The sequence below is a fragment of the Crocuta crocuta genome, unplaced genomic scaffold (assembly GCF_008692635.1).
Source record: "Crocuta crocuta isolate KB4526 unplaced genomic scaffold, BGI_CrCroc_1.0 scaffold613, whole genome shotgun sequence".
Lineage (NCBI taxonomy): Eukaryota > Metazoa > Chordata > Mammalia > Carnivora > Hyaenidae > Crocuta > Crocuta crocuta.
Window position 1 is genome coordinate 662,024 of NW_027528880.1, and position 19,835 is coordinate 681,858.

Here is a 19,835-nt window from a genome sequence, read left to right on the forward strand (position 1 = left end):
CTTGTCCCCGGGGTGAGCCNTCCCACGCGCTCCGCGCCCGTTTTAAGGTGCGGAGCGCCTGCTGGGACTTCGCGGCCGTCCAATCAGGGGGACTTGGTGACCGGCTGCGCCTGCCGACGGCCGGCGGGGGCGGGGCCGCTGGACGCAGGGAGCCGGAGGTCTGCGTGGGGACGGTCTGGCGGCGGCTCTACCTGCTTCTCCGCGGGTCTGGCCGTGCCCTTCTGCCACCCGGGGGCTGCGGGGGCTCCCGCCCCGAAACGCCCGCGGCTGAGTCCGTTCCTCTGGCAGGAGCCGGAGCGCACAGCGCAGCCCGGGACGCCTTGCCCCGCTGGCCTGGGCCTCCTCTGGGGTCTTGGGGGTGGGGGCAGGTGCCCTCGGGGAGCCCACGCTCAGCTCACGCACAGCTGCGTTACAAGTTTGCACACCAATCATTCTGGCCGTCCGCCCTGTGGTGCCAGGCGGGGGGGCACCATCTGGCCGTCCCTGGGCCTGCGGTCCCGCACTTTCCCAGGATAAGTGCGTCCTTTTCCACGATCCCACAAGTCATAGTGATTTAAAGCAGGGATTGGACTTTGGGGACAAAACTTGTTTAGGACACACGTCTTGTTTCGATTCGCTGGTATGTCAGGTGTAAGCGTTTCTCACACTTGTCCAGGGGCAGAGGGGGTCTTCTCATTTCTTCTTGCCAGGGTGCGACCTCCGTGGTGGAGATGGGGAGGGTGGACTGTGTCTCAGCCAAGGCCGTGGTGGCATCCCCCGTGGGCGCCAGACCCGGGTGGTGGCCTGGGGGCCGGGTGCTGTGACGTAGGGTTCTCTGTTCTGCAGCCCCCCAGCAGCCTGCAGTGGGGCGGGGGCTGTGCTGGTCACTGGGCTCAGCTTCCTCGGGGAGAGGGGTGGGCGGAGCTGGGAGCCTCCCCCCCCCCCCCAGGAAAGGGCTGGTGGCTGAGGGGAGGGGTGGGGTCTAATGCCAGAGCTGTCTGAAGGTCTGAGGGGGTGGGAGTAACCATGGAGTTTCTCACGGCTGGAAAAGCCCCGGAGCTGTTCAGACGGGGGAGGGTAAGGAGCTGAGGGCATCACGGTTCCCTCCGCAAACGCCAGGTCCCTGTTTGCAGAATGCGCAGCGGGAGTGGCACGGCACGTGGCCATGCGCCGCCAGACGGAAAACTACCAAGGTAGTGAGTGCACGCTGGCTTCCGGGGCCTTTCAGGAGTCTCGGGTCCAGCCCAGTGGGTGGAGGTCCCGCCAGCCTCGGCACCCACCTTTTCAGTTCTTCCAGTAGGGGGTGGAGGCCAGGACCCCAGACTTTCTCCCAGCTGGGGGGCGACCAGGGGGCTGGGGTGGGCGCATACAGGCTGCCACAGGAGTGTGGCACGTTGGGGGGCAGCAGCGGGGGCCAGCGTGGGGGGGCCAGGGGCTCCAGGGCTGGGGAACTGACCACACGGGGGAGTCTGGTCTTGGCTGGAAGAACAACACTCGCTGAATGTGCTCGGGGAGACGCTCTTGACTGGCCACTGGGGGCTGGGGACCCCGAGGTACTTCCTCCTGGGTGTCCCTCCAGGCCCAGCAGAGCTGCGGGCAAGGGGGTGACGGACACGGAGAGGTGGGCCAAGTCCACAGGGGCCCTGAGGCCGCAGGAAAAGTGTGTCAGATGACGTCCTGCCTCTGGGGCTCAGGACCGACTGGAGACGACGGGGTTGAGGGGACAAGATGCTACAGACTCAGCGGGAGCGTTTGAATCACCTGGGGGTGTGTCAGCGCAACGCTATGGAAACCAGCATAGGAACTGTGCAGGTATGGGTGAGGCTGACGTTCCAGACATGACCTTGATTTCTCTTCCTCGATATATAAACACGTAGATATAGATACAGGCATAGGTATAGATAGATATAGATAAGCAATGGGTATTACTCAGTCATCACAGAGAATGAAATCTTGCCTGATGTGGATGGAGCTAAAAAGTTTCATGCTGAACAAATGAAATCAAAGACAAAGACCATGTGATTTCATTCACATGCGGAATTTAAGAAACAAACAAGAAAAGGAAAAAGAAAGAGCGAGAGACAAGCCTCGAAACAGACTCCTGAGCTCCNAATAAAAACTTTAAAAAATGGAAATGAAAGATTTAACCCTGAAGAAAACATCCTGGAGCAGAGTCCCAGCCATGGTTGCAGGTCGGCGTCACCCCGGAGATTAGGTTAAGCTGGTTTCTATGGCGCAGCCCAGGGAGGGGGCGCTGGTGGGCACGGAGGTTGGGATGTCTAAACTGCAGGCTGTTTTCTGAATGGCCCCGTAAGCAAGCACCTTCAACAGCTCCGAGAAAGACTGGAGGCAGGGGTGGGCCCACATGTGGAGCCCAGGACCCTGAAACGGCCTTTACGGGGTTTGCCCCCCCATGGATGGAAAAGCAGCCGCAAATCCCTGCAAGGCGCCACCTTTTTTCAGTCAGACGCCGCCACCTGCTGGCCACCAGGAGACTGCGCTCGGCCGCCGGGCTCGCTGGCTCCTCGGAGGTGGGGGCGGCCGGTGCCCATCTCCCGCCCTCTGGGCTCCAGCCCCTCCCCTCCCTCCCGGGCTCCTTCTTCCCCCTCTCTGGGCTCCTGCTCTCCCCTGACCAGCGCCTGCTCCCCGGTGGCCCAGGCTGCTTCCCAGCTTCCTGCTGTCTGTCACGCTGGTCCCTGGCTTGCTGGCCCCGGTTCGGTGGCTCGAGGCGCGCCCTGGCGTCGCAGGTCCGTCCTCGGCCCAGCTTTCCCCAGCTCTGGGCCCTGTATCCTTGCAGGAAGGGACGGCAGAGGGGGAGGCAGGGCTGCACAGACTCGGCTGCTTGCGGGGGCTACGTGGCCTCCCTGGGCCTGTCTCCCCATCGGTAAAGCGGGACTGTTTGTAACTGAAGGTTGTTCTGAACAGTGGCTCCTCCCCCTCCAGGCAGCCACTCTGGGTGCAGCCATGGTCCCGTGCAAGGCCGGCCCTTCTGCCGCAGCTGAGTTGGGACAGTCAGATGCCGCAGGGATGGCGCTGGCCGCTCCTGCACCTGGCTGGACTCGCTGGGGCTTGGGAAGGGGGGGCAGCGGGGCAGGTGGGCGCCCACGCAGAGCACCGTCACCGGGGGACCGGCGGGCAGGCCGGGGCGGGGGGAGAGGAGCTGGCCGCTGCGTGGCCTTGGAGGCCCCACTTCCGCATCTGCAGATGGAGCGGCGTGGAGACAGGCCAAGGAGCGGCCGTGGCTGCTGTGGACACACTGTGTGGGCCTCCTGGGGGATTCCCAGCCTCAGGGGCGGAAGCCCCCCCCCGTCAGTGTTGGAAAGGAGCCTGCGCGGTGAGGTCCCTGTCTCCTAGCGCAGGGTCCTCCTCACTGCTACATCAGTCGTGACGTTTCGGCTGTTTCTTGTCAAACACCACTAACGAATAGCATCTTTCACGTGGGAAGCCGCGCCGGCCGTGATGGGGGCGTGGGGGGTTTACACACAGACGTTCTCTGAAAGATGCCGAACGCATGTTTATTTCACATCTCTGAATGTTTTTATTGGTTTTCTTTTACATCTCTGTACCTGTTTTCCGATTGTGCCTCTTTTTCTGTGATATTTCTCCAGTCCGAGAGGCCAAACGAGGTTGCAGCTCTTTGCTGTTTTGTGTGGATGACTCCTCGGCCCACCTCCGGCTCGCCCAGACGGGGAGGAGGCCGGGTGCTTCCTCCGGGATTTCAAGTGGGACCCTGACCTCAGCCCCCATTGTCTTTCTGGGCCTCTGGTGATGGAGGGAGTGCTGCTTAGCTCAGCTTAGAGTGGCACATGGCTGTGTGCGCCTCTTACCAAGTGTCCCAGGCAGGCAGTGCTTAGTGCTTAGTATACGCCCTCAAAGCCTCAGGGTCTGTGCTGCAGTGCCAAGGGTTGCGATTGGCATCTACCTATCTCTGCCCCGTGTCGCTGCACCCTCCTTGGGGAGAGGAGATAGACTGGCCCTGGTCTGCTTACAAGAAGCTGGGTTTTTTTTTTAATTTTTTTTTTTTTTTAAATTTAGAAAGAGTAAGCATGAGAGAGGGAGGGGCGGAGAGAGAGGGAGAGAGAGAATTTCAAGCAGGCTTTGCACCGTCAGCGCTCGATCCCATGGAGATCCATGGGGCTCAGTCCCATGAACTGTGAGCTCACGACCTGGGCCAAAACTGAGAGTTGGAAGCTCAACTGACTGAGCCGCCCAGGCGCCCCCAAGAAGCTGTTTTTGGTCTAGGTGTTGTTAGAAGCTTTGCAGAATTACCACCTTTGATATTTTTACGGCACTGGGAAATTTACAAAGGACCCCCCTGACCCCTCAGCAGGCACTGAGCCAGGCGGATGAGAACAGCTTCACTGAGGCATAATTCACATACGACACAGATCACCCACTGAAAGTGCACATTTCAGAGGTTCTCTGTATGTCCACGGTGTTATGTGTCTCTCATCACAATCTATTTTAAGATACGTTTATCACACCACAAAAGAGATCCTGTATTCACCCACCCACTCCCCGTTCCTCCCCTCCCCCAGCCCCTGGCAACCACCCATCTCCTTTCTGTGTCTATGGATTTGTCTCTTCTGGACATTTCGTGTGACTGCAATCATACCTTGTGGGCTTTCCGACTGGCTTCTCTCACTGAGATGCTGCTCTCAGGCTCTGCCCCATCGTGGGAGAGGAGGTTTTAATGCAGCGTGAACTAGTGGCCTGTGGCCCCTTGATAGGGTACATATAAGCCAGTTCCCGACTGCCTCCTGAATGTTTTTCACGACTCTCAGATCCTGTCGCATCAGTGGGACCTTCAGATCGCCCGCAGAGGGGGCACCCGCTGGGTGTTCGGGAAGGATGTCTTGGAGGCAGGTGCAGCATGCATCAGTATGAATTCATCTCCTCAAATTGTCTCCTTGGTTTGTGGCCCAGCCACTGACCTAGAGCAAAAACAGAGTGAGTCAGTGTAGCAGCCTGGGCAGGGTCTCGGTGCGTGCTCACCCTCGCCACCCGGCTCCCTCTTCTCCATCACCAGACAGATTCCTGGCCAGTTTCATCTCTTTCCACCTACAATGCCCAGTAGCTGTCACTCACCTACAAGATAGAGTCCCTGCCACCTGGAGGTCCTCCAGGCCTTTCACACCTTGCACCCCATGCTGAGCCCCACCCCCGGTGCCCCTGGTGCTGGTGCCAGGGATGTGTGATGTGGGGTGTTCCTGGTTTCAGTGCTTTGGCTTTAGACATCTTCCCATTTGGAACACCCCTGCCCATCCCTTCAGGCTGAATGCACTTCCTCCTCCAGGAAGCCTTCCTGACACCCTCTCCCCAGCCCCTAGGTGGACAAGGTGTCCATCTTTTGTACTTCATTAGGAGCTATGAGCTTGGCCAAGAGATTTCTGGACATTCAATCAAGGCTCAGCATTTCCCTCTGGGAACACAGTCTTCATCCCCAACATTTAGGTAAGAAGCCTTTACATTTCTTTGAAGTGGGGCACCCGGGTGGCTCAGTCGGTTAAGTATCTGACTTCAGCTCAGGTCATGATCTCACAGTTTGTGGGTTCGAGCCCTACATCAGGCTCTGTGCTGACAGCTCAGAGGCTGGAGCTGATTCAGATTCTGTGTGTCCCTCTCTCTGCCCCTCCCCTGCTTGTGTTCTGTCTCCTAGAAGTAAATAAACATTAAAAAAATATTTAGATATATGAATACCTTTTTTGTTTTCCTTTTTTGTTGATTTCTAATTTTATTACATTGTGGTTGGTAAACATGGCTCATGTAAAAGATGGGAATTTTATTGGACACAGTTGAAATCATATATATACATTTACCTAAATTCAGTCAAGTGTATGTATTGTGTTGTTCAAATCCTTCCTATTCCTATTTTTCGTGTATTTGGTAGCTGCTGAGATGTGACAGGCCTCTCCCCGTGTAACTGGACTGTATCAGAGGAGAGCAGACAACCGTCCGTGAAGCCATTCTGCTGGTGCGTCAAGATTGCTCTGAAAAATATGTTCTCTAAAGACATTAATGCATCCCTTAGTTTCTTTTAAAAGAACAGTTTTAAAGTTTATAGAAAACTGATGGGAAAGTGTTTCCTCTTACACCCTCCCCCCTCCCCAGTCCTCCGTTATTAGCTGCGCAGGTGGAGCTGCAGGCGTTACGGTTGACGTCCGATGCTGATACATTATGATTAACTAGAGTCCGTAGTTCACATCAGCCTTGTCGCCTTGTGCTGTGGGTTCTGTGGCTTCGCGCAGATGTGTAGTGACACGTATGCATCACACAGAACAGTTACAATGCCTTAAAAACCCCCTCTCCGCTGCCCCGCTAGCTGTCTCTCCCTCCCTCCCTTTCCCTAAATTGCTATAACCATCTCATGTGCTTAATTTTTGTGTGTGTGAAAGTATGTTGTTGTATGTAGTGTTTTATATAAGTTCATTTGGTCAAATTCACCGTATCATTAAAAATGTCTACATGGTTACAAATATCTCTGTTTCTTCTGTTAGTTGTTGGCAATTATGAAGGAACTTGCTATAAACACCCGTGTGCTTATAACTGACACCACAGAAATACAAAAGATCATGAGACTGTTGTGAACGGTTGGACACCAACAAGTCGGACGGCCTGAAGAAATGGGCAAATCCCTGGAAACATAAGCCGGTGTGACTGAGTCATGAAGGGAGAGAAAGCCTGAGCAGACTAATGACTAGTAAGGAGATTGAGTCCGTAATTAAGAACCTCCCGACAAAGAGAAGCCCAGGACCAGATGGCTTCTTCATGGGTAGATTCTATCAGACATTTAAGGAAGAATTAACATGGATCCTCTCAGAATCTTCCAAAAAATTGAACAGGAGGAAACAGTTCCAAAATCATTTTTTGAGTCCAGCATTACCCTGATACCAAAACCAAGCAATTACACTGCAGGAAAAGAAAATTACAGGCCAATATCAAGATAAGAAGGAAATAAAAGGCATTCAGACCGGAAAGGAAGAAGTAAACTTGTCTCTGTGTGAAGATAATGTGGTGTTACACAGAGATCTTCCTGGACTTAGGAGAGGGTCACATCCTGATAGACACATCATAAATTGAAACTATCACAAGTAGGAAATGCACTTAATACACTTCACCTGCCACACATCACATCTTAGCCTCGCTGACCTTTTTTTTTTTTTTTTAATGTTTTCTTATTTATTTCTAGGAGAGAGAGGGAGAGACAGCGTGAGCAGGGGAGGGTCAGAGAGAGAGGGGGTCACAGACTGAAACAGGCTCCAGGCTCTGAGCTGGCAGTCAGCACAGAGCCCGACGCGGGGCCCGAACCCACGAACCGCGAGATCATGACCTAAGCGAAAGTCGGACGCTTAACTGACTAAACCACCCAGGCACCCCTTAGCCTCGCTGACCTTAAATGTGCTCAGAACATTGCCATGAGCCTACAAGTTGGGCAGAGTCATCTAACGTAAAGCCCGTTTTATAATAAAGTGTTGAATATTTGATTTATTGAATACTGTATGGAAAGTGAAAATAGAATGGTTGACTGGATGCAGAATCACTGTAAGTGTATTTGTTGTTGACCTTCCTGATCACGTGGCTGCCTGGGAGCATCACAAGGCAGGATTGGACTGCATTATTTTAGCTGGGAGAAAGATCAAATATCAAAGTATGGTTTCTACTAAGTGTGTATTGCTCTCACACCATTGTAAAGTCAAATAATCACAAGTAGGGGATTGTCTGTATAGAAACCTCTAACCCTTTTTAAAGACTCCATGAAAAAAACTGTCACAACTAATAAAATAATTCAGGAAAGTTGCAAGATACAAAATTAATATACAAAAATCAGTTGTTTCTGTATGCTGACAATAAACCATCAGAAGAGGAATTAAGAAAATAATCCCACTTACAATTGCATCAAAAAGAATAAAATAACCAGGAATAAATTTAGCCATGGAGGTGACAGACCTATTCTCTGAAAACCATGACATTGATGACAGACATTGAAGATGACACAAATAAATGGAGAAACATTCTGTGCCCATGGATTGAATTTAATATTGTTAAAATGTCTATACTGTCTAAGGCCATCTATAGGTTTGATGCAATCCTTATCAAGATTCCAATGGCATGGTTTTTTTTTATGAAATAGAAAAAAAAAAAAAGCAATCCTAAAATCTGTATGGAGTCACAAAATACCCTGAGTAGCCAAGACAGCATTGAGAAAGAGGACCAAAGCTGAAGGCATCATGCTTCCTTCTTTAAAACCATGGTACAAAGCTGTAGTAATCAAAAGAATGTGGCTTTTGCATAAAAACAGAAAAATGGACCAGTGAAACAGAACACAGATCCCAGAAATAAATCTACACAAATATGGCCAATTAATTTATGGCAAAAAGAGCCAGGAGTATTTAATGAGGGAAGGACAGTCTCACAACAGATGGTGTTGAGAAATCTGGAAAGCCTCATGCAAAAGAATGAAACTGGTCCCCTATCTTAAACCATCCACAAAAATCAACTCAAAATGGATTAAAGACTTGAACATAAGACCTTGAACATTAAACATTAAAGACTTGAACATAAAACTGCTAGAAGAAAACACAGACAGTAACCTCCCTGATATTGGTCTTGGTGACGATTTGTTTTAGATTTGACACCAAAAATAAAGGCAAAAACAAACTACTGGGACTACATCAAACCAAAAAGCTTCTGCTCAGCAAAGAAAACTTTCAACAAAATGAAAGTATATCCTACAGAATGGGAGAAAATATTTGCAAATCATATTTGTGATAAGGGGGTAATATCCAAAGTATGTAAAGAACTCATACAACTCATTAGCAAAAAACACAAACTGATTAACAAGTGGGCAGAGCCTTGGCCTCAGACTCTTGAGGAAATGGAAGCTGGACTGTGCTCCCTGCTGCTGGCAGATGATTCACTCTGGGGCCCAAGCTTAGTGAGGCCTCTAATGTCCCATCCCTGGCTTTGAGCAGTCACACTCATGCTGACTGAAGTTGACAGGGAGGGTGGCAGGGGAGGGCCGTGAGCACCCCAATGACAGGGCTGGCATCCTGGAGGCAGAGCCTGCAGAGGTTAGAAACTAGATCAGAGGCTGGTGGGCCCCAGGTTTCCCTCGGCAGAGGCGTCTCTGTAATACCAACGTGGGGCAGTGTGGAAATGCCACCTAGGGCTCCTGGGCACCTTTCTGTCTTCACCAGGGGCGCTAGGACGGAACGTCCTGAGAGTTCTCCCAATTTCTTTCCTTTTCCATGGGGAGGGCTGTGCTCTGGCCCACCTGTGAGGGGAGGGGGATCCGAGCCAGCTCCTCCAGTCCTGGTCAGGCACCGCTCTCGGAAGCTTGTGGAAGCACAGACAGACCTCGCTCCTTCCTTCTGCTGCTCATGCAGGCGCTTGGAGTCACCCCTTTCTTTGCTCACTGCCACCACTCCCCACCCCGTCCAGCCCGTTGGCCTCAGCGTTCACTGAGGCGAGGTTTCTGTAGCTACCCCCACCCCCCCATGGGTCTCCAGCAGTGCCGCAGAGGGGGCTGCATCAGCTCCGTGCGTGCGTGCGTGCGTGCGTGCGTGTGTGTGGTGCTTCTGCCTCGGCTCCCTCGCTGCCTCTGGCCCCTGGACACATTGTCCTTGGGAGAGAGACGTGCCTGGCACCTGCTTGCAGCGAGGGCCCAGGGAGTTGGCGGCCCTCCTTGGACCCCCTGGCCCCGCCCAGCCCACGGCATGTGGAGCAGACGGGCTGTTCTGTGGCGCCTGCTCCGATTCCCAGCACTCGGGACCGCGCAGCAGGAGAACCTGAGAGCCCCCTGCATCTCCCGCGGCCGCGTGGGCTCCCATGTTTGTTCTCCCCCAGGTGACGAGGCAGATCCTGGTGAAGAACGTCAGGCACGTCCCTCCTGACGCGCCCGCACTCAGAGTAAGACTGTGGCCTACGTGGCCCTTCGCCAGGGCCCCTGGCTGCGGCTCGGAGCTGGGGAGAAGAGCAGCCTCATCCCCCCGCCCCCGGCCCCCAACACCTGTCGGCAGAACTTTCCCTGCAAGAGCCATGCCACTCCCTCCGCCCCCTGCACCCCTCCCTGGGGGCCTGACCTTCCTCCCCCCCACGCCTCCCTGGGGGGCCATTCCCCTCCACCCCCTGCACCCCTGCGGGGGGACCACTCCCTCCGCCCCCTGCACCCCTCCCAGGGGGCCTGCCCAAGTCCTGCTTCAACTTCTGTCCTCTGTGCCCCCGGCCCACTCCTCCCCTGCTAACCAGCTTACTGGTGCTGGCCCCAGCTCAGCTGCTGCCCTGTCGCTCGTGTTCTCTGCTGGTGATCAGAGATCAGGCACTGGCTGCCCATCACTTGCTGAGGTTGCCTGAGGTCACTGTGCCCTGGGCCTCTGGGCACACCTGCAGAGTGTGGGCGGGAGTGAGGGCTCCGCATGGGTGTGGCTCAGCACCCCCGCCACACCTCCAGTGACTAGGGGTGAGGAGGTGGCCCCTTAGGGGCAGTTCTACTTCTGGCCTCCAGGGGGCAGCAAGCCCCTGGGTTTGTGGGTCCAGCAGCCACTTCCAAGGCAGGTTTGGGGGCGGCAGAAGCATGGAGTCCAAGTGCAGACCTCAGGCCCTGGGCCCTCTGGACTAACCAGGACACAGCGCCGGACCCCTTACCCTGCCCCCCGCAGCCCTGCGTCAAGGTGAGGTCCAGCGGGCACGGGGGCTGCAGGCACCAGCAGCTGTTCTGGGCCCGGGAGGGAGCACCAGGGACAGGGAAGGGCTGCGGGGGGGTGCAGGGGCGTCCGTGCAATGCTGAGGGTCCAGCCCGGTGCCCGAGGACGGTGGGCTCTCACTGCGGGGGGGATCCGGGCCCAGGAGGCTGAGGATGGCCCCAGACGCAGGAGAAAACGGCTTTGGCGGACAGCGCTCAGGGCCCAGGTCCCTGAGGCCAGGCCTTTGGCAGCCGACGCCAGACCCCCAACTCTCTTCTCACCCGGGCAAGGCCCAGCCATGGCACCTGACTCCCAGGTGCTGTGCACTTTAGGTAAATGTGCGGACGGGACCCGTGTGTGTGGACAGGGCCTGTGAGTGGGGACGGGGCCCGTGTGTACAGACGGGACCCGTGGGTGCCATGCAACTCACACACTTCAGTGGGTCACCTTATTGGGATGATGGCAGTGTGGACCCGGGGCCTGCCCAGCCGTCCAGGAAGGCCTTCCTCAGTCTTCCCCATCTGTGAAATGGGTTAGCCAGGCCGAGGGCTCCTGCAGGGACGATGGCAGGTTGGCCTCCCACGTGGGTGTCCCGTCTCCTTGGTCGCTCAGCCCGCAGCACTTTGGACCTGATTCTGAGGCCCGCCACCGTGGCACTGAGTCAGATGGTGTGGCCGTTCTGCGCCCTGGCTGCCCACTGTCCCCAGGGCAGCAGACAGGAGCCTGTCTCCCACTGGTCCCCTCACGGCCAACAAGACACAGCCCTGGGTCACCGGCCGGTCTGGATGACGGGCCACATCCTGGCCCAGGGCCCACCGACAACTGCTGCTGTGTTTGCGTGAAGTCCCCTGTGTGGACGCCCACTGGAGGCTCGTGGCCCCAGCTGGGCTGTGGCCGGTTGGCCGGGGTTCGAGGGACGTCTGTCTGGCCGTGTCCCATGAGCCTCACTGCCCCCAGCCTGTGGAGTCCTGCGGGCATGTCCCTTTGTCATCGCTGGCGAGGGGACGTCCTCCCGGATCCACACACGGATCCACTAGCCTCTGGCCCTGGACAAGGTGTCCGGGCCTCCCCTGACGCGTCTCCTGTCTCCAGGTCACGTGGTTTCCCGGGCACGCGCCCCCCACACGGCAGCTGCTTTCTCCCGTTCCCGTGTCGCTGAGCGCTGGGTGTTTACAGCGATGCCATCTTTATCTTTACTATTAGCATATCAGATGCGGCTGCGTTTCGCCCGCTAGCGGTGGCTCTGTCCCGGGGCCGAGGTNNGGGGCGGAGCTGTGGGCTCGCGCCCCAGCCACCGAGCCACCGCCGCAGGGCCCACGTTGTGCGGGAGGAGCCCACGGCACATCGTTAATCAGTCTGCTTCCAATGCTCGATTACCTCCCAAAAATGAAAAATAAAACAGTATTTTATATACCCACGTGTTTTCCGTGTCTGGCCACCGTGTTCGTCTGTGTAGAACAGCCTGGTGTCGCTCGCTGTGCCTGGAGAACTTTGACGGATTTTCCCTGAAAGCTGCGGGTGATAAATCCTGACTTTATTTGTTTAAAAATGTTTTATCTGTGAAGATATTTTTGTGCGAAGTCAGGTTTAGCGGGACAGATCTTCCTTCTCGCTGGTACTTTAGAGCCGTCCCCTCACTGTGTGTGGCCCGTACGGTGTCACCGAGCAGCCTGTTGTCCCGCGGTGTGTGATTTGTCTGTCTTCCTGGCGCTTGCGCTTCCCTTTATGGCCGGTTTCCGACAGTTTCAGGGGCGCCGCCGCACGCGGTTCTGGGCAGGGTTCACTCTGCGGGACACTCCCTCCAGCTCTGGATTTTCGGCAGATTTGGAAAACTTCACCATTATTTTTAGGGCATATTTTTCTGTCCCTCCACTGTTGTGGTGGCCGACGTGTCACTGATACTCTTTGTTGAGTCCATTTATCCCCCTCTGAGCTTCCCTTCGGAAGCTCTGTCTTCACGCTTCCTTTTTTTCCTTTGCGACGTGCGATTTGCTGTTCATCTTGTCCCTTGTGTTTGTCACGTTGGAAGCGGCATTTCTCACGTGTGGGAGTCACGTTGCCCCCGCAGTGATGTTCCTCCTGACGCTCCGAGTCCCTCTGCCGTTCGGGGCCTGCGGCCGCCGCCCATTTTCCTCCTGCTGCGGGGCAGGCTTCCCCTCTTCCTGCCCCTGGGCACCTGGCTGGGCCCCTGACTCTGGGGGTCCTGGGCTGCTGGTGCGGGGTTTGCCATGGCGCTTGGGGGAGGTGGCTGTGCTGCACAGCTAAGTCCGTAGGGGTCAGGTCAGCCCTTTCCCGGCCGGCTTTCATGTTGACAGGGAGCCCTGGGGCACGTACCCCAGAGAGGCCCTCGGGGCGCCGCCCGGTGCCCCTTGCTGGAGGTGCACGTTGCCCCGGCGCCGCCTGAGTCTCGCCGTGTCCTCATCTGGGGGCGCCGCGCCCTGCGTGTGCAGACCCACATCCGCTCCAGCTCAGGGCCCCTGTGCAGATCTCTGGGCTCCCCCGGATGGCACTCGGGTCCTTGGCCCTGGGTTTCCCACTGCCTTGGCCTCCTTGATTCTGGCCTCTGTCTCCTCGGCTCAGAGAGGCGTCTGGGTCCGTGGCCCGTCCTGAGCCGCAGCCTGGGGACTGTCCCCGCCAGCGAGCTGGTAGCCAAGGGCCCTGAGACGGGCTTCTCTCCCTCAAAGGTCACAGTCCCGTGTGGTCCGGGTCCTCTCGGGTCTTTCTGCCATGTCTGCTCCCCCAGCCCGCTGCCCAGGAGCTGGGGCTTCCGAGTCTGTCACTTTTACTGAACGGGGGAGGCACCCGCTCTGAGAGCTTTGCCAGGCACTCGGTGACCTTGTTCCCCTCCCCCAGAGGGTCCTCTTGTCCAGGGTCACGTGGCCCTGGGGGCAGAGCCAGGGACATGCTGCATCTGTCTCGAGGCAGGCGGGATAAAGTCCAGCCCCAGGCTTGGGACCTGGGGCCCCAGGGTCCAGAGTCCTGGGCTGGGGGGGCTGCACTCTTACCTGGGGGCCGCGAGGGCACCTGGCTCTCCCGCCCCCACCCCCATCCCTGTGACCCGACTCTCCGGATGGATGTGGTGACAGCTTTGTGTCAGAGCTCCAGCCGTTGTGGGGGTCCTGCTGGGCACGGGGTCTGTAGAGACCTGGGGGCCTGGGCCCGTGGAGGAGAGGGGCCGTCACACCTCAGCTGCCCCTTCCGCATCTCACAGCTGGCCCGGGGGGCTGGCCTCGACCTGCCCTGAGCCCGTGACACCGCCCCGGCCGCGGTGTCCTGGGCGGCCTGCGTGTCCGAGAAGGCGTGAACGCCTCGAGCAGGCAGGGACCCTCGAGACACACTGAGAGCAGATGGAGCGTGTCTGTCACTGATGCTTACTCCCATGGCTCCCACGTTATTGCTCAAATGATTTTGTATTTGGCTAAGATTAAATATTAATACATAGAAATTAAAAAATGAGGTATTCCAGGCCCCTAAACAATCGCTTATGACAAATGAATGATATGCGAGGGGCCTGCAGGACCCTATGGCCCAGCCCGCTTTCTCCGTGAGTGCATTTGCTGTTTATGAAGGTGAGATTGACGGGGGGGGGGATCTCTGCTCCTGCCAGACCCACGAGCATGAGCAACACTTCTGACATTGCCCACAGCCCCTCCCCCATTTCTGTGGGGTGGGGAGGGCGTCCGAGCAGCAGAGGGAGAGCCGGCTGGGGGTCTGGGAGGCCCGTGTGCAGGGCAGACTCGGGGGTGGCCTCCAGTATCAACCCCACACCCGTCTGGCGTCTCTTCCAGCTCTGACCTTCCTTGGAGCTGGGGCCCCAGCACTTGCAAGTGAAGGAATCTTGACTAATCCAAACTGGTTTAAGGAAAAAAGGGACCTCTGGGTTTTCAGTTGTACGAAAGGACGGCTTCAGGCACCGCTGGATCTAGGTGTCTGACGCGGGCAGGGGGCTCTCCTGCACTCTCGGCTCTGCCCTGCTCTCCGGCGGGCAGCCCCAGGGCGGCACCGCAGCCTTCACGTCCCTGCCGGCACCTGCTCTCTCCTGGCCGGGACGCTGCGTCCTGAGTGTCATTGCCGACCCTTGGTCCTTGTGGTTTGGTTGGCTGACCCCACCCCCACCCAAGAGATGAGCACCCTCAGAACCTCCCCCTCCCGCAGGAGAGGCAGCTGGGTGCAGCCCAGCGAGCACCAGCACCTGGTCCCGTCCTGGGACCACCCCCATCTAGACGGAGCAGCCCCTGTGGGTGCCCTGCAGGCCTGCCCCCGTCTGCAAAGCAGAGCCACTTAGCTGTGCTAGTCTCAGGAAGACTTCCTGGAGGAGGCTGCACTGGGTTGTATCTGATGCCGATGTGCACTGACGCAGAGGCAGCACAGCTGATGAAAGCTGTCTGCTCCGCGCTCGCGGCCAGAACTCCGTGCTGATGCGTGTGTTCAGCTGAACGCTGTGACCACGAAGCTCCGGTGTCTGCAATGTCCTCCTTTGTGTCCTCTGCCCCTTGCTCCTCTCCGGGGGGCCCTGTGAGCCGAGACCCCCTGGGCCCACGACCCTCGTGCTGTGTTCCTGGCCGGGGCCCACCTGACTGCCACCGGGCTGTTCCCTGCACACCTCATGGGGCAGGACGGCTGACTCCTGCGTGTCGCTGCTCGCCCACGGCTGGGATGGTGGCCATGTCACACTCTCACACTGTCGCCCGGGGCAGGGGTCCTGCCCGGAGGCTGTGAGCCACCGCAGGGAGTGGAGGCTGTGACCTTACGATCCTCGACTCCATTTTCCTTCCAGAGGCCCCTTATTTTCCAGCAGATTCTGTGTGGCCGGCAGGGGACCGGCTGCGGTCCTCAGGTAGGGCTGCGGTGGGAGGGAGGGGCTGCTAGGGGTCACGGGGACCACGCTCTCATGTAAGAGACTGAGGACTGAGCACAACACAAAGTGGCCTTGGAGAAATTTAAAATTTTTAAGATGAGTTAAAACTGGAGTAACCATTTGAAATATTTTGGCCACGAAAGTAGCCAATGGGGAAAACGTGGGGCTCGGAAGCGCCCCAGGCCCTGTGTTGGGTACCCCTCAGCGCCTCAGGCCCCCAGACGCTCATCAGGCCCGTCAGCTCCTGGGACCCGCGGCCGGCGGTCCTGCCCGCGCTCACCCCTGGAGGCCGCGTCACACTCTGCGGAGACCGTGCAACGTCACCCCCTCAGAACAGGGCGGGGCATCTGCTCGGGAAGTGAAGGTGCTCAGACCGGAAGCCACCTCCCGGGGCTGAGCCCTCCGCGCAGGGACTCGGGCACCCCCTGAGGCTGTCCGTTCTCCACCTTTGTCCCAGGGTGCTCACGCGCTGTGTGGCTCTGGAAAGAACGTTCCAGAGCCCCAGGGGCCTCGAGAGTGCTGCGCAGAGCTGAGGGGCCGGGGAGCAGGAAGAACCACCCACGGCACGGGCTTCCCTGCAGGGCCGGGAAGGGACACCTGCGGGCCCAGCACGTGTGCAGACGTGGGGCCTCGAGGGAGACCGCCGGCCGGCTTGCCGCGTGCCCTCCTCGGGCTGCGATCCTCTGGTCACTAAATCTCGCTCTCAGCCCAGCCAGGCTGCCAGCCACTGAACCCAGTGGACGGGGGGCCAGGGGAGGAAGCGCATGGACCCAGGTGCCAGGTGGGGCCCAGTGTGATCTGCTGCCACAGGTTTGCTGTGGCTGCGTGCGTGTTGCCAGCGCGCCCAGTGGGGCCGGCGTGTGGGCAGCCCGGGGCGTGGGTCCTGTCTCGGCTCCGGAGGCCGGACGTCCGTGAGGAAGGTGCGCGCTGGGCCGAGTCTGAGTCCTTGGGGGGCTGTGGGCGGGTCTCCGCCTCCGCGCACGGCAGCGCGTGGCCTTGTCTGTGCGTCTGTGTCCCAACGTCCCCGTCCTAGAGGACAGAGGCCGGTGAGACCCTCTGCGGCCGCCCTGCTTCCCAGTGAGCTCACGTTCGGAGGTCCTGGGGCTCGGACCTCAACAGACGAACTTTGGGGACACAGTTTCACTCATAAGGGGGAGCCAAGCTGCGACGGGCAGAGATGGGGCCCCTTGATGCTCTGGTCCCGCCTGCCACCCCTGCCCGGCTCCCCATGCAGCTTCTAGAGCAGTCATTCATTCGCTCATTCATGCCTCATGCACAGTCTCCTTCGTTCATTCATTCATTCATTCATTCATGCTGTGTGTGTGTGTGTGTGTGGTCCCATTCATTTATTCATTCATCAGTTCATTCATGCATCAGGTCCAGTTCTCTTCATTCATTCATTCATGTCAGGTGCTGATATCCGTTCATTCATTTATTCATTTATGCTGCATGTACAGTCCCCTTCATGTATTCATTCACACCACATGTACAGTTCTATTCATTCATTCATTCATTCATTCATGCTGCATGTGTGGTTCCCTTCATTCATTCACTGATTCATTCATTCATGCCTCATACACAGTCCCCCCCCTCATTCATTCAAGCCACACGATCAGGCCCCTTCATTCATTCATTCTGTGTGCACCATCCCCTTTATTCATTCACTGTGCGCACGGCCCCATTGTTCATTCATTCATCCTGCAGGCGCCATTCCCCTGGCCCACCCCGTGCTGGCCCCCTGCTGGCTGTTGCGGCTCACAGAGCTGAGAGCGGTGGAGGGCAGGGCCGGGCGGCCAGGGCCCAGGAAACCTGGGGGGGTCCTGCGCCTGCATAGTCGCTGGCCCTGAGCCCCTGGTCCCCAGAGCTGCCTCTCTGGGCGGGCGTGCCTTGCTAGAGGCTGGCAGGGCCAGGAATCCGCGGGGCTTCACTTCCAGACCCCCCAGAAGGCCGGGAGAGAGGTCAGCCTTTGTCTCTCCCCCCACGGAGGCAGGGCCAGCTCAGAACTTGCGGGGCCCAGTGCAAAATAGAAATGCGGGGCCTTTGTTCAAAGATTGTGAAGAATTTCCTGACCGCGACTGCGGAGAATTAAAGCATCCAAACTTCGGAGCACCCAGTGACTGAATGTGGAGCGATGGCCCAGGACCCTGCCTGTGAGGCCAGCTGGGGGTTCTTGCTGGAAGTGGATGGTACAGGGAAGGACCCAGAAGCCTAGGGTTGGTCAAGCAGGGGGCTTTGTCAGATGCCCTTCTTCAGCACCCACGCTGTGTGACCACACAGCGGCGCCGTCCTGAGTGGAGCCCGGGAGCCGCCAGCCCACCTGAGCCCACCTGGGGGGATGCTGCCCATCGGGGAGCCCCTCACCCTCACCCCTGCCTGCGCTGTGCGTCTCGTTTCGTTACGGTGTTAGTGAACGTACTGTGGGCACGTTCTGTGCGATTCGACCATTTGCTGGCGTTTAGTACACTTTCAATATTGTGCGGCCCTCACTACGTGGTTCCAGACCTTCCCGCACCCCAGAAGGAAGCCCGTCTCCGTCAGCAGCCCCTCCCCAGCCCCTGACACCCACTTACCCACTTCCCGACAGTGGACCTGCCTGCTTTGGGCACTTCCTGTAAGTGAAATGGCACAAATATGGGACCTTTGGTCTCCACGTGGCGTAGCTTTTGAGCAGACGCAACAGTTTCACCTAAGGCCACACGACCGAAATCAGGCCCAGGACGGTGAATCCCAGGCGGCAGCTTATTGGTGTGGTAATTTATCCGCTGACCGCCTGGCGAAGCCCACACGCCACGCGGTGTGCACCCCCACCTCCGGGCAGAGGGTCATTTCTTTGGGGAGAAGCCGTGTTCCTAGTTTCAGGGTGTGTGGTTGGGCGCGTGGGTGTCACCCCTTCCCTCTCAAGAGAGACGAAGAGCCCCGAAAGGGGCTGTGCGCAGTCCTGGTCTGGCCGTGGAGATAGATGGAATTAATCCAACGCTGTTGAATCAGGTTCACAATGAGAGAGGGTGCTGGTGGCCTGGGGGACGACGCACGTGCACCCTCTCTCCGGGGGCTCCGCCTGCCAGATTGCCCTAATGTGGCATGAAATTAAAGCGGGATCTTACTCGGTAGCAGAATCTCCATTTTCTTCTCCTTCCTGTCTCCTTGTGATGAAGTCCTGTGTGGGGAGAGCTTTGGGCAGAGTCCAGCCTCCTCGCCCCTCCCCTCCTTCCCTCCGCCCTGCGCCCTGGAAAGCCCACGCTTCCGTCCACCTGCCTGGCTCGGAGCATGGGGGTGTTGGGGTTGGGCGCCCCACACTTCCTGCTCTGGGGCGCCCCCTTCTCCAAGGGCCTCGGCCACCTGGCAGGCATGGGGTCCTGGGCCGCGGGAGTGTGGGTGGGGTCCCTGTGGCTGGGCCGGGCCCTGACAGGTGTGACACGTGATGCTGCAGGAGAGGTGACACCTGGCCGGCTCTCCCTGAGCAGGTGCTTCCCGCCTGCGTGTGCCGCTCCAGGGAAGGGGCTCCTGCTCCCGCATTTTAAAGAAGCTTGATTCTCAGAGTAAGTGGGGAGGTGGGTTCCCGCCAGTAAGAAGCTGCCCCTGCTTACACAGACATGCTGGTGCCTCTGTGATGATTTCCTTCCCCTTGGGTGCAGGCTCCAATGCTTCCCACCCCCGGGCCTTCACCTCTGCTTTTGCCAGTCCGAGACCACAGATGCACCTGCACGCACCCCTGCACCGTCCGGGCGCCTCACCTGCACGACGCACCCCGACCCCTCCCCAGCCGCACATCCCTGTGGCTGCACCTGGCTGCGGATGCGCCCCCTGGACACGGAACCCTGAAGGGCAGTGCCCCTAGTGCTTTGTGCGTAGGGCTGCCCAGGCCTGGGGAGGTGGGGCTGTGTGGCCCCCCCCCCCCGCCTGGGGTTCTGCGGGAGCCGGCAGCTCGCATCGCCTCGGCTCCCTTGTTTGAGGTTATCGACTAACAATTTTCTCTTTGGTCCCACAGGGAGCCTGTCCGAGGCTGTTTGAGCACAGAGGCTCAATGAGGAAAAATAAATATTTCATGGTCTGGACCAGAGAGGGAAGAAAATAAATAGCTACGTCCTCAATTAAGTGCGGGCTTCCCGCCAGAGAGAGTGTCCTGCCTTCCGATGTCTTGTTTTCTTCATCCTCTTAAGGGAAATCGCAAACTGCCAAGTATCCAGCAGGCTGGGAGCAGGCTGGGTGGAGGCTGGGTGGAGGCTGGGTGGAGGCTGGGTGGGGCTGGGAACAGGCTGGGTGGAGGCTGGGTGGGGCTGTGTGGGGCTGTGTGGTGCTGGGTGGGGCTGTGTGCG